The 14898-nt window shown below is 35.1% G+C and overlaps 1 pseudogene; it reads left to right on the top strand.

Annotated features, from left to right (window-relative positions):
- Positions 1-8704: 8704 nt before the first annotated feature.
- Positions 8705-14898, top strand: part of LOC100806456 (probably inactive leucine-rich repeat receptor-like protein kinase At5g48380) — an 8257-nt pseudogene continuing 2063 nt past the window's right edge.

The following is a 14898-nucleotide window of genomic DNA, read 5'->3' as shown; positions in this document are numbered from 1 at the left end:
TTTTATTTTTATTTCGTTTGCTTTCCGTACCCCCTTTAGATGTGTTTTAACCATTTACTTAAGCCGTTTTCTCGCCTAATCAATAATAAAATGAATTTCCACCGATTATTTGAGTTGTAATATCGTTTAATCTGTGTTAGAATAAAATCCAACCAATCTTTCACGCCATAACCACGTTTAAAACCAAAAAAGGCAAAATAATAATAAAATAATCAAAAATATCCTTGAATAAAATAATAAAAAAAAATCAATCGGACACTTTTCTTTGGGATTTTTCTTAATTGAATTGATTAATAACCAAAGTGAAACTAAGGCTAAAATCAACTCACAAATCAAGCTTTGTCCATAAAAATCACCTAGAAACCATTTTAAGGTCCAACGCTTAAATGGTCCTCTTTTCTTTTATTGGTTAAACGTGGACTTTCGAAAACCTAAAGTCAACACATAACTTTGTCACTACTTTCAAAAAACCAAGAGATCATTAATGGTCCAATGCCTTAATGTTTTCTGTCCTTTCAAAAGAATCAAAAGATCGCTTAAATGGTCCAACGCCTTAAACGACTTTTTGTTTGGTCACAATATATCTTGCAAAAAAAGATAAAAACAGCTTAACCAACGTTTAGTTCTCAAAGAACTACGTAGGTCTGATTTCCTTATCACAATTGAGGAATACGTAGGAGCAAGGGAAACACCCTTGTTGACCACAAAAAGATAAAAATACAAAAAAGGCATAAAAAGACATAAAAACGTAAAAGGGAAAATAAAACAAATTGAAGTCATACTTGCACACTTGATTAAAGGCTGTCGTCCCTCGTGACGGACGCGTGGGGTGCTAATACCTTCCCCGTGCGTAAATACAACTCCCGAACGTTTCACACTTAAAGTTCGCAGACTACGTCTTTTCCAGTTTTTCCGACATTTTCCTCGAATAAACATTGGTGGCGACTCCACGCATTTTCCTTTCTTGGAAGACGCACCCGTGAGTCTCGCGTCGCCCTCCCGACGAAGGGTAGGTTGCGACAATAAGGAATGAGATGGATTGGCTCGAACCATCTAACCACAGACGAAAATGTAGTAGATATGGAGTAGAAGGGCACAATAGGAGCCGAAGTCCAATGCAATTAGACCGTGGGAGTAATTCATTTAATTTATTTATGTATGTTAGATGAATGACTTGTATTGGTTGAGGTTTTGTTCAATGTATTTACTTTGTGGTGTTCAATGAAATCGTCAGTTACTTTTTTTTGAATGTGTACTTTTGTCAGGAAATTTATACATTACTTATTTTCGAAATTGATACTAAAGGAGAACTATCTACAATGTTGTACTTAACGATATTCAAATTGATACTAAAGGACAACTATCTACAATGACAAACTATGGACTTAGTCATAATGGACTATCTGGAACAAGGACTAAACCCTACAGAATAAACATTACAGAATAACACAACAGAATAACACCTAAGCCCTAAGCCCTAAGCCCTAACCAGTAACCCATAAGCCCTAATCTGTAACCCCTGAACAAACAGGAAGGTGGAAAAACTCCAAACTCATATGCATCTAATGTAATAAAATTACATTTAGAAGTTGAAATAAATGGAGTGGATCAATCCAGGTTGAGTGACATTAATTATTTTCTTTTGTCTACCTTAGTGCACATATGGCATTGGTGTTCATTGTTAGTTAGAAGCATTAGTTATTTTCTTTTGTCTACCTTAGTTTTTTTAACTTTATTTATTATTATAGTTTGATGCGCGACATAAATTGTATCCATTAGTAAGCCTTAATAAATTGCATACGATAGATTAAGTGTCAAATTCAAATGAGAAATTGTATCCACATAAGGCACGAGATCATCAACTGTCCATGTATTCCTCCCTTGAGGAGACACCATGTATTGTAATGTCTCCGCAACTTCAGCCTGCAATTATTAGGGTCAGAAAATTAATGGGCATCATTAAAAAAAAAACATTTAAAGTTAAATATTGAAAAAACAAAAAATATCAATGTAGTTGTGTTTGTATTTTGTGGGTCAACAAACATCTTTATCTTTCGCCTATACCAGACCATGTAGTCGGAGTTAAAGATCAATAGGTCCTCTTGTCGGGGATAAGCGTCGACCCTAATAGCATGGCAATTGTTCCACTGATCAATCATTGGGGCGAACAATTGCCCCCAATTTTCGTCATGTTTTCCTTTCAGTGTTATGCCATGAATGTTCAAGGGCTGCGAAGGAGACTCTGGAATTGGTTGTTGCATTCCAAATTGTCTCAATACTCTATCCGGTTGGTGCCACTCAATAACTTGGAAACAAATTAGTCGCACCACCGCGCACCGTGCGTCACTTCTGACTACACAAATGGGAGACAACCATGATATAACAGTTGTTGTGTAAGGCTCCCACACAAACTGCATATAACAACATAGTTGTCAGCATTTTAGTAAAATAACACATTATTTTTTATTTTACCAATACAATACCATGTTCTTACCTCATGACTTTTCATAATATCCAACTTGCAACAAAAAACTCTCACATCATCATTGCCGATATGTTGATTTCCACGTCGCAGCCACCTACAAAGATTAAAATTTAATATACCCTAAAACCATTTATTCTTTTGAAATGAAAGACGCTTTTAGGAATGACTAACTTGTGCCCAAGTGGTTTATTTTCTACTTAGGAAGGAGTCCTCTTTGGAGCCAAAGTTATACATCGTTCCCATGCCCACATTTATAGTAAGATGCACATACCTCCGATTGATTTAGTTTTATAATTGGTGGCACTGCACATCTCTCTATATAGAAAAGCAAGTACGGCAGGTCCCCATGTATATGTGCTATAGTCTCCAAAGTCACGTAAAAATTTAAGGTACCTTAGCGAAACTTTGTTACTGCTTTTGTCAACAAACAAGACACCTCCAATGAATCTTAGTATCCATGCACGGGTAAACCTTTGTACTTGTTCTTCGTCGTCGTGGTTATTTACGTGTGCCTCATTAAAGTATCATATATATATATATATATATATATCACATATATAATGTCTAATAATATATACAACAACCAAATAATATTTTCATACTAATTAACCTAACCTTGGAATATCTATTAATACATAAAAATTAAGAACACAATACCTACTAATACTAACTAACCTAAGCTTAGAATATCCATTAATACTAACTAACCTACTATTTTTATAATATTATCAATAGAATATATAAATCTTATTTATTTCGAAAATCACTTACCAGGAATTATGGAGGACAAGGGCACACACGAAACTTTAAGGAAGCACATCAAGCATAACAAGCACACATTGAAGGAGAAAGAGAAGGAGAAGCTCAGCTTGGAGAGGAGAAGTGTAGATAAATTTACGTTGATGGAGCATTTTTTTTATAGGAGAAAACATAAACAAGCAACGGTCAAAAGCCTACTCCTGCATTTTCACCTTCATCTGCAACCCTAACCTGCATCTTCAGAAAACACTGCAACCCTACACTGCAAACACTGTGCATGGCTGAAGGTGTCTCGCCAATGGGAGAGGCGAGACCTTCTTTATGTGGCTCCACGTCAGTCTTGCCATTGGTGATGGTGGTACCTTCTTGACGTGGCATGTCTTGTCAATGGGAGCAGCGACACTGCGTCCACATCAGGTGTCTCGCCATTGGTGATGGCGGCACCCGTATTTTGCCAATGCTTCTGGAGGCACTCATGCAAAAACAGACCCCCTTTGCAAATACTTTGAAAAGGGACCCAGTTTGATAAATACTTTATAAAAGGGACCCTTTGTGGTAAATTTGTCAACAAAACGAATGTGCTTGCCATTGAATGGTAGTGGAAATGGCAATGAGAAGATGAAAGAGAAATAAAATGAAGTAATTTTTTAGTCAATAAAACATAATTACTATAGTTATTCAATTCTGTTTCATTTGATTCTATCTTTTTCAATAAACTGAAGTGCAGATCTTTTTTAAAATTTCATGTTAAATTCTATTCCATTTTAAAATATATTAAACACGAGAATTTAAACGCGTCTCCTGAATATTTCCATAAAGTACATAATGATTGTATATATAAGTTGACTTGGATATACCGCCCAACTGTTATATTAAAGACTTAAAAGTCCCAAAGAGATTTTGCTAAAACAAAAGTAGGTCATTGTTGCATCAATCATAGAACCAATTAATAAAAAGCAGCACCAATGACAGATTGGTGATATATATAAATATATATATATATATATATATATATATATATATATATATATAATATAACTTTTAAATGCTGTAAAATATCTCAAAATAATCTCCAATTTACTATAAGAAAGACGATTTTTATGATTATCGAACAGCAAACACGTAGTAAAAAGGCTTTTTTCAGGTTTTTCCCCCCCCCCCCCCCCCCTCCTTCATAATGTTTTAACAGCGTCATTTTTTATTTTCTATTTTTATTAAATGTTTTATTTTGTTTAATAATTTACACTAAAAATTCAATTAAGTATATTTAATTGATTTAATTCTTCTAATGTTGAAAGAATGTTAAGGACTTAGTTTTAGTTGATGCATGTATATATATGACGGCAACTATGTTCAAACAAACTACGCATGCACGCACGCATTTGTCTAAAAAAAATGTTTGTAAAACATACTTCTTCAGATTTTTCTTAAAAAAATTAACAATTAACAATAAAGATCTGCCGATAAAAAAAAAACTAAAAATGTTAGGAATAATATACTTTCGAGAAAGATTAGTAATAAAATAAGGTAAATTTTTTTTAAGAACTTGGAATTCAAATTATTGAAAGTAAGTTGAGCTTCTTCGAACATTGAACTCGAGCCATACACGAGCTAGGTTAGTTCATTCATGTTGTTACTCTTGTTTTGGTATTTCTAATGTAGTAATGTTGTTGGATAGAGTTAGATTAAGACAAAAAGGGAGAATGCATGGTTTTGTTAAGTTGGCGAGTAATTAGGCAACATAAGGTAATTAGTGTGGAGGTTCTTTTTCTTTATCTAAATCGATCAACTGATCATTTGGGTCGAATGATGGATTCGTGTAGCATGCTAGATTTAGATATTAAATGAGGAAGTTTAGGTCGTGTTCGTAAAAAAATTGGATAGATACTTGTCAAATCCTGATTGGCTCTTTTGTCTTTTCCTCATGTTCTTGTTGAGATGTTACCTTACTCATAATTCAGGCCATATTAGGAAAAAAATAGAAGATTTCACTCTCAGGCAGCTTGGATTTCTCATGCAGATTATTGTAATCTTTGCTGATGATTGTTTCCTATTCATCAAAGCAACAACTTCTCATGTAAGGCTTATCAAGCAAGTTTTAGACTCTTTTAGTTTGGAAGAAGGCTTCAAGATTAATACTTACAAATCTAGATTTCTTGCTCCTAGAAATTGTGCTTATGTTGAAGGATTAATTTGAGTCTAGTATACTCAAACCCAAAGAATTGATAAATGCTCGGGTTTTCCTTTTCTTTCTGGGAGACTTAAGAATTATATTATGACTTTGCTTTCATTCTAGATAAAATGAAAGGGGAGATTGGCTGGTTGGAAGAATAAGATTTTAAATAGAGTTGGTCGTACCACTCTTGTAAAATTTGTGTTATCATCTATACCTACTTATGTTATGCAAGATTATTGGATGCCTACTGATATTTGTGAAATGGATAAAATGGTGAGGGGATTTATTTGGGTAATATCTACTTCGCATTGAATAAGTTGTCATTAAAAACAAAAGAGGAATTAGGTATCCATTCTAAGTTGTCATTAAAAACAAAAGAGGAATTAGGTATCCATTCTGCCAAATGCGGTCTTTTCAATTTTTTAAGGATGATTCTAAATTAATGTTAGTAGTAAATCCTAACAACAAAATTGTATGAAAATAATTATATTGAGATTCTTTTAAAAATGATTAGATCTAATTGAACTTTTAATTAAATATGAAATGAAATTGAACAAAATAAATAAATAGTGGGACAAAAAATGTAATTATACCAAATTGTTAACATTTTTATCTAGTCAATCTTTAACAATTATAAAAATCCACAAAAGATACATTTATGAATTGTAAATTTACTTATTTAAACAATTTTATAAAGATAATTTATTATAATTTCTATTTTAAAATACAAGAAAAATGAAATTTTAATAATTCATTAATTTTTTAACATTTTTGTTAACAGTTTTAGTTTTTCTTTTTTGACAAACTTAACGGTTTAAATGAAAACCACAAACAAAAGTATTAAAATATAGATTTTAATTAATTTAATACTTTGTTAGGAGATTGGTTATATAACTACTAATAAAGGGTCACGGTCCCTCCATTAAAATTTATTCCTTTAACCACTATTACACTAAAATTGACTTTTTATATTGGTTAGTAAGGACTTTTACCACTGGGTATTAATTGATGTTGAAACTAACGACGTTAAAGTATCAATATTAACATGTGTTGTTTAAAAATCGATGTTATTTTAGCAAAAGATAACATTGATGTTGTTTTCTTCTTAGCAACATCGATTTTTAGAAAAATAAAAAATCGATGTTGTTTTTTTGCTAAAATAACACTGATTTTGCAAAAAATCAATGTTATTATTTACTAACAACATTTTTTTTGTTTTTTTAATATCCTATTTCTTTGTTAATTACCAACCTATAATCAATTTATATCGATAACAACTTATCATTCAAAGTTGTAAAAAACACATAAAATTAGTCATGCATCAAAAGTTATAAATAAAGTATATCAATATATCATGCACCAAGAATAGTTATAAACATTTATAAACAAAATATATCATAAAGTGTTCAACATGTTCCAATATTCCTCACAAAATAACTTATAAACAAAAATTTACAAATTGATAATAGTAGAGTAATAATTTACTTTAATTACAAACAAAGTCAAAATAAAACAAAGTTAGAAGTAAGCAAATTATGTGATTATGCAAAATTCCTCCATCCATTTTGTAGTCTATTCTTTCAAGTTTAGATGAGTGAATCTTGTAGCTTTCATAAATCAATATATGGTACTCGACACATCCTAAAATTAACATCAAATTCATATTAAATATATATATGATAAGTTGAGAGGAGTGCTTAATTATCCACCAAACTATTGCAAGTCACTTTCTACTCACTCAGTAGGACTTAAAAAGTGATCAAGTTAGGAACTTGGTGATACAAGGAATTTCGTTTAGGGTAAGTTTTTGGTTCAGAGGTGCTTTTGAAAACGGTGAAGAGAAAAACACTTTGTCCATAGTGGGTCAATGTCACCTGATGATTTCTAGTGAGTCCATAAAACTCTCTGAGTTTTGTCCATCTAACAAGTAGAGTTCCAATGGAGTGTAGCAGATGTGCTAAGTAAGCTCTTGTTCATCTTTACATCTCTTACAGCAAATGACCTACTGACTCACGTTAAGGCTACATTTATAAATCAGAAATTGAAATATTAAAGAATAATTAAGAAACTGCTCTTTCCTTTTTGTGTTGCAATTTTTTTTGTCTTTCTTTTGCCTAATAATAATAAGACCCTTAATTTTCCACGATGGCGAGTCACAGCAACTCAGGCATGCACTTTTCACAAGTCTTCGTATTTCAAAGGTCCAAGTATTTTCCTCTATACCTTGGAAATTTTCGGCTTTAACTTTTTTGACCCGTTCCACTCCACTTTTTTTGTTTTTTCTCCCCATTCACATCCACACTATCATTTAAAACGCTCTCAAAGGTAACTTCTTGGTTCACTTCTAAATACAATTGTTGCTGCTTTTCATTTTCTGCTGTTTACTTAGTGGTTGTGTATTTTTCTTGGGCAGAGCAGAGTTTCCTGAAAGCTTCATGGGGTTTCCTGAATTGGGTTATCAAAAAACTCAGGTGGTTATTTGAGCAATTTTGCAAAATTTTATTTTTTTTCCTCTTCCCATTTCATGTGTTGGAATAAACTATACTACAGGGTTTCTCTGGGTTTTGATCTTTTCTTCTTCTTTTGTCAATTTTCTTGCTTTGTTGCAGCATGAGTTTTGGTCTAGTGTATAGATTCTTTTTGTCTGTTTTTTTTTTGTTGGTTTTGTTTACTTTTGGATGCCTGACTTGGTTTGTGTGAAGTGATGAACTGTGTTTTATGCTGTTTTGTTTTCAATTGTTTCTCAAGATGTGTTATTGGGAGGGTTGTAGTGCTATGGAGTTTATATGTGGTGCTGTGACTTGGATTGGGTAGCAATTTGGCTTGTAGTGTTTGTTTTGGAGTGAAGTATGGATTTTTGGCCCTTTTCTTATTAGGACAAAACTTACATATAGTGCTTTTGGTATTGTTCTCCAATCAGAATTGGAGTTTTATCTTGATAATCTATGTTGACCTTCAATGCAAAACTTTATTACGCTGATTACCGAGGTGAAACTCCAATTCTGATTAGAGAAAAATGCCAAAAACACGTAAAGAATTGTATCTAAGTTTTGTCCTTATTATTGATTTTGTTTACTTTTGCATGGTTGACTTGGTTTGTGTGAGGTGTTGAACTGTGTTTTCTGCTCTTTTGGTTTTCTTTTCAATGTTTTTTCAGGGTGTGTTCTTGGAAGGATTATAGTGCTATGGAGTTTATATGTTGTGTTGTTGCTTGGATTGGATAGCCATCTGAGTGAGGTGTCTGGATTACTTCCTCTTGGCTTGTTTTTAGGATCTTGGTGAAGATGGTTTTGCATAGCTGGATTTCCAGCTCCCATATTCTTGTTAATTTCTTGTTGTTGATTAGTTGTGGCATGACCTATGGGACTGAAACTAATTGTTGAAATTGCTACAAATTTCTAGAATATTCTTAAATATAATAGCAGAATATCCTAGAACTATAGAATATGGTAGAACAATCTAGAACTATAATGTGTATGAATATGGTAGAACAATCTAGAACTATAATGTGTATGAATATGGTAGAACAATCTAGAACTATAAGTGTATGTATAAGATAGAAGAATCTAGAACTATCATGATACTAATCTATCATGAAAATTCTAGAAAGACCTAAAGTAATGTAGAAACATTCACCACCATTGAGAGGTTGGTGACTTGAGCCTATAAATAGGCAATTGGTATGTTGTAATTGACAATCCAAGAAATCAATGACGTAGCCTTCCTTCTAAAACAATTCTCTAAAACTATCAACTATCAACTATCATCTAATCAACTACCAACAGTGGTATCAGAGCTACGTTCGGTCATACATTGGGCGTAGTTATCTTACCTATCTACCATTCCAAAATCCTCCCAACTACTTCAAAAATTTCCTTTGTACTACTAACCCACTCCAATAATATTTTTTCTAAGCTACGGATAACACTACTCAATCGTCAACTATTTCTGTCCCTATCTTCAATGGTGAAAATTATGATTTCTGGCGTGTTAAAATGGAAACATATTTTTCATCTCAAGATTTATGGGACATAGTAGAAGAAGGCTTCACCATTCCCGCGGATACTTCAGCTCTTAATGCATCTCAAGAAAAAGAGTTGAAGAAAAATATACAGAAAAATTCAAAGGCGTTGTTCACCTTGCAACAAGCGGTGACTGATCCAATTTTCCCAAGAATTATGGGAGCTAAGACTGCCAAAGAAGCGTGGAACACATTGCAAGAGGAGTTTCAAGGAAGTGTTAAGGTACGTGCCGTTAAACTTCAATCTCTAAGAAGAGATTTTGAACTATTGAAGATGAAGGAGTCCGAGACAGTTAAAGATTATTATTCTAAAGTTAAAGGAATAGTTAATCAAATGAGAGCTTTTGGGGAAGATATTCTTGACAAGAAAATTGTTGAGAAAATTCTAATTACTATGCCCCAAAAGTTTGACCCAATCGTGACAACGATTGAGGAAACCAAAGATCTGTCCACTCTATCAGAGACAGAACTTGTGGGCTCTCTTGAACCATATGAGCAAAGACTGTATAGGCATAAAGAAGATACAATTGAAAATGTCTTCCAGTCAAAGTTTGGATTTCAGCCCCAAAACAAAGAAAATAGAGGAAAGAAAAATTATGGAGAAACTTCTAGAAGAAGAGAAGGTTCTAGGAATTTCCTTAAGAACAAAACAGATAAAAATCCTCCATGCAATATATGCAAAAGGCAAGGCCACGCAGAGAAAAATTGTTGGTTCCGTAATATGCCACAATGCAACCATTGCAAGAAGTTCGGGCACGTAGAGAAAAATTGTCGCAACAAAAATAGGCATCAAGCTAATATCGCAGAGGAGCATGATCAAGAACAATGTACGTTCTACGCCACTCATGACTCAATAAAAGAAAATGGAGGAAACTGGTACTTGGATAGTGGATGTAGCAATCACATGGCCAAGGATGAGACTATTTTCAAAAGTATTGATGAGTCTGTCAAAGTCAAAGTTCGACTGGGAAATGGAAGTGTGGTTGAATCAAAAGGCAAAGGCACTGTCATGGTGGAGACAGATAAAGGTACGCGACTCATCCATGATGTCTTACTAGTTCCCAGCCTAAAAGAAAATCTTCTAAGCATTGGCCAAATGATGGAGAGAGGCTACACACTTCACTTTGAAGGAGGTGTATGCAAAATCTTAGACAACAAAAATAAAAGGTCTAAGATAGCCCAAGTAAAGATGAATAAGAGCAATAGAAGCTTCCCTCTAAATTTAAAATATGCAACAAACGTTGCCATGAAGGTACAAGTTGATGATTCATGGCTATGGCATCGAAGATTTGGCCACTTCAACTCACATGCCTTGAAGTTGTTACATGAGAAGAACATGATGAGAGATCTTCCAAGCATAAAGGAGAACAATGAAGTGTGTGAAGGATGTCTTCTTGGTAAGCAACATTGATTTCCTTTCTCAACAAGTGGAGCATGGAGAGCGAAAGAACTATTGGAGCTGATACATACAGACGTTTGTGGACCAATGAGAACGCCATCACATGGGAACAATAGGTACTTCATACTCTTCATTGATGACTTCTCTAGAATGACATGGGTATATTTTCTAAAAGAAAAATCAGAAGTCTTTGGAGTATTCATAAAGTTCAAGGCCCTTGCTGAAAATCAAAGTGGAAAACGGATAAAAGTACTAAGAAGTGATCGCAGCAAAGAGTACACCTCTCGCGAGTTTGAAAGATTTTGTGAGGATGAAGGCATTGAGAGACAACTTACAGTCGCATATTCTCCTCAACAAAATGGAGTGTCCGAGAGAAAGAATCGCACAGTTATGGAGATGGCTAGATCGATGCTCAAGGAAAAGGGACTACCTAACATATTCTGGGCTGAAGCAGTCTACACTGTTGTTTACATACTCAACAGATGTCCAACTAAGTCTGTAAAAGACAAGACTCCAATTGAAGCTTGGAACGGGAAGAAGCCATCAGCAAAGCACCTAAGGGTCTTTGGATCTATATGCTACATTCATATTCCAGACATGAAGAGGCACAAGCTTGAAGACAAGACTATACGAGGTATCTTCCTTGGGTATAGCAATATCTCTAAGGGCTACCGTGTCTACAACTTGCAAACTAAGAAACTCGTCATCAGTCGAGATGTTGAAGTTGATGAATATGCTTCATGGAATTGGGATGAAGAAAAAGTGGAGAAGAACGTTCTTATACTCGTTCAACTACCTCAAGAAGAAGATGAGGAAGAAAACCCAGGTGAACCACCTTCACCTCCATCACAACAACAAGAAGAGATGGAGTATCCATACAGAAAAATTTGCACCAGTAGCTCGTCTTAATAAGACAAAGCTCAACTCTGCCATACACATGATGAGAGATCTTCCAAGCATAAAGGAGAACAATGAAGTGTGTGAAGGATGTCTTCTTGGTAAGCAACACTGATTTCCTTTCTCAACAAGTGGAGCATGGAGAGCGAAAGAACTATTGGAGCTGATACATACAGACGTTTGTGGACCAATGAGAACGCCATCACATGGGAACAATAGGTACTTCATACTCTTCATTGATGACTTCTCTAGAATGACATGGGTATATTTTCTAAAAGAAAAATCAGAAGTCTTTGGAGTATTCATAAAGTTCAAGGCCCTTGCTGAAAATCAAAGTGGAAAACGGATAAAAGTACTAAGAAGTGATCGCAGCAAAGAGTACACCTCTCGCGAGTTTGAAAGATTTTGTGAGGATGAAGGCATTGAGAGACAACTTACAGTCGCATATTCTCCTCAACAAAATGGAGTGTCCGAGAGAAAGAATCGCACAGTTATGGAGATGGCTAGATCGATGCTCAAGGAAAAGGGACTACCTAACATATTTTGGGCTGAAGCAGTCTACACTGTTGTTTACATACTCAACAGATGTCCAACTAAGTCTGTAAAAGACAAGACTCCAATTGAAGCTTGGAACGGGAAGAAGCCATCAGCAAAGCACCTAAGGGTCTTTGGATCTATATGCTACATTCATATTCCAGACATGAAGAGGCACAAGCTTGAAGACAAGACTATACGAGGTATCTTCCTTGGGTATAGCAATATCTCTAAGGGCTACCGTGTCTACAACTTGCAAACTAAGAAACTCGTCATCAGTCGAGATGTTGAAGTTGATGAATATGCTTCATGGAATTGGGATGAAGAAAAAGTGGAGAAGAACGTTCTTATACCCGTTCAACTACCTCAAGAAGAAGATGAGGAAGAAAACCCAGGTGAACCACCTTCACCTCCATCACAACAACAAGATCAAGAACTATCGTCACCAGAGTCTACTCCAAGACGAGTGAGATCTTTGGTAGACATATATGAAACCTGTAACTTGGCCATACTTGAAACTGGAAGCTTTGAAGAAGCGTCAAAGCAGGAAGTATGGGTCAAGGCAATGGAAGAAGAGATACAAATGATTGAGAAAAACAACACATGGGAGTTAGTAAATTGTCCCCATGGAAAAGATATCATTGGGTTAAGTGGGTCTATAAGACAAAGCTCAACCCTGATGGCACCATACAGAAACACAAGGCGAGGCTAGTAGCTAAGGGTTACTTACAGCAACCCGGAATTGACTACAATGAGACATTTGCACCAGTAGCCCGTCTTGATACCATAAGAGCTCTAATAGCTCTTGCGTCACAAAAAGGATGGAGTATCCATCAACTAGATGTCAAATTTGCCTTCCTTAATGGCGTACTTGAAGAAGAGATCTATGTGGAGCAGCCACAAGGATTCGTGTCTGAAGGCAAAGAAAACAAAGTGTTAAAACTAAGAAAAGCACTCTACGGTTTGAAGCAAGCACCTCGAGCATGGTATAGCAGAATCGATCAGTATTTCATGGATCGAGGATTCAGGAGGAGCAAGAGTGAGCCTACACTTTACATCAAGTCTCAAGGTCAGTATACTCTCTTACTCTCTCTATATGTAGATGATCTTATCTACAGGGGAAACAATACTAAGATGATGATGGAGTTTAAAGAAGACATGATGAAGACCTTTGAGATGACCGACCTTGGGTTGATGAGTTACTTCCTCGGCATAGAGGTAAGTCAGAGAAATGAAGGGATATTCATCTCGCAAAAGAAATACACAGAAGGCTTACTTAAGAAATTCAAGATGTATGGTTGCAAACCTATTGCTACTCCACTCATAACAAATGAGAAACTACAGAAGAATGATGGAGCACCAGAAGTTGATGCATCCAAATACCGAAGTATAATTGGAAGCCTTCTATATTTGACAGCTACACGGCCTGACATAATGTATGCTACAAGTCTTCTATCAAGATTCATGCAAAGCCCAAGTCAAATACACTTTGGAGCAGGACAAAGAATTTTGAGGTATGTACAAGGAACAAAAGAGTTCGGTATATGGTATACTACCGAAACCAACTCAGAATTACTTGGCTACACCGACAGTGATTGGGCAGGTTCAACAGATGACATGAAGAGTACCTCTGGCTATGCTTTCTCACTAGGATCGGGAATGTTCTCTTGGGCGTCGAAGAAGCAAGCTACAATAGCACAATCAACAGCAGAAGCAGAGTATGTGGCAGCTGCTGAAGCAACGAGTCAAGCTATATGGCTTCGTAGGATACTTGAAGACATGGGAGAAAAACAAGATGAGCCTACTAAAATCAATTGCAACAACAAATCAGCAATTGCAATGGCGAAGAATCCAGTTCATCACAGCAGAACAAAACACATATCAATCAAGTATCACTTTATCAGAGAAGCTGAAGCAACTAAAGAGATCAAACTCGACTACTGCAGAACAGAAGATCAAATTGCAGACATATTCACGAAGGCTTTGCCAAGACCAAGATTTGAAGAATTACGAGCTATGCTCGGAGTCACAGAAATTTGCATAAAGGAGGAGTGTTGAAATTGCTACAAATTTCTAGAATATTCTTAAATATAATAGTAGAATATCCTAGAACTATAGAATATGGTAGAACAATCTAGAACTATAATGTGTATGAATATGGTAGAACAATCTAGAACTATAAGTGTATGTATAAGATAGAAGAATCTAGAACTATCATGATACTAATCTATCATGAAAATTCTAGAAAGACCTAAAGTAATGTAGAAACATTCACCACCATTGAGAGGTTGGTGACTTGAGCCTATAAATAGGCAATTGGTATGTTGTAATTGACAATCCAAGAAATCAATGACATAGCCTTCCTTCTAAAACAATTCTCTAAAACTATCAACTATCAACTATCATCTAATCAACTACCAACACTAATATCTTCTGCTTGAAAAGTATCAAAGAGTCCCTTGAAGACCCCTATAACTATTTGAAGTTCTCTAGGGATTTCAACAACAAAACTGAAGGGTATATCAGCAGGTTTAATGGGGTTGAGTGTTGGCACCCTGATGAGAACATGGTCTTGAATCTCAAACTATCGAACATGGGACTCAAGGGCCAGTTTCCTCGCGGCATTC

Source organism: Glycine max, chromosome 3, assembly GCF_000004515.6.
Source record: "Glycine max cultivar Williams 82 chromosome 3, Glycine_max_v4.0, whole genome shotgun sequence".
NCBI classification, from domain to species: domain Eukaryota; kingdom Viridiplantae; phylum Streptophyta; class Magnoliopsida; order Fabales; family Fabaceae; genus Glycine; species Glycine max.
This window is presented reverse-complemented; position numbering and strand designations above follow the sequence as displayed.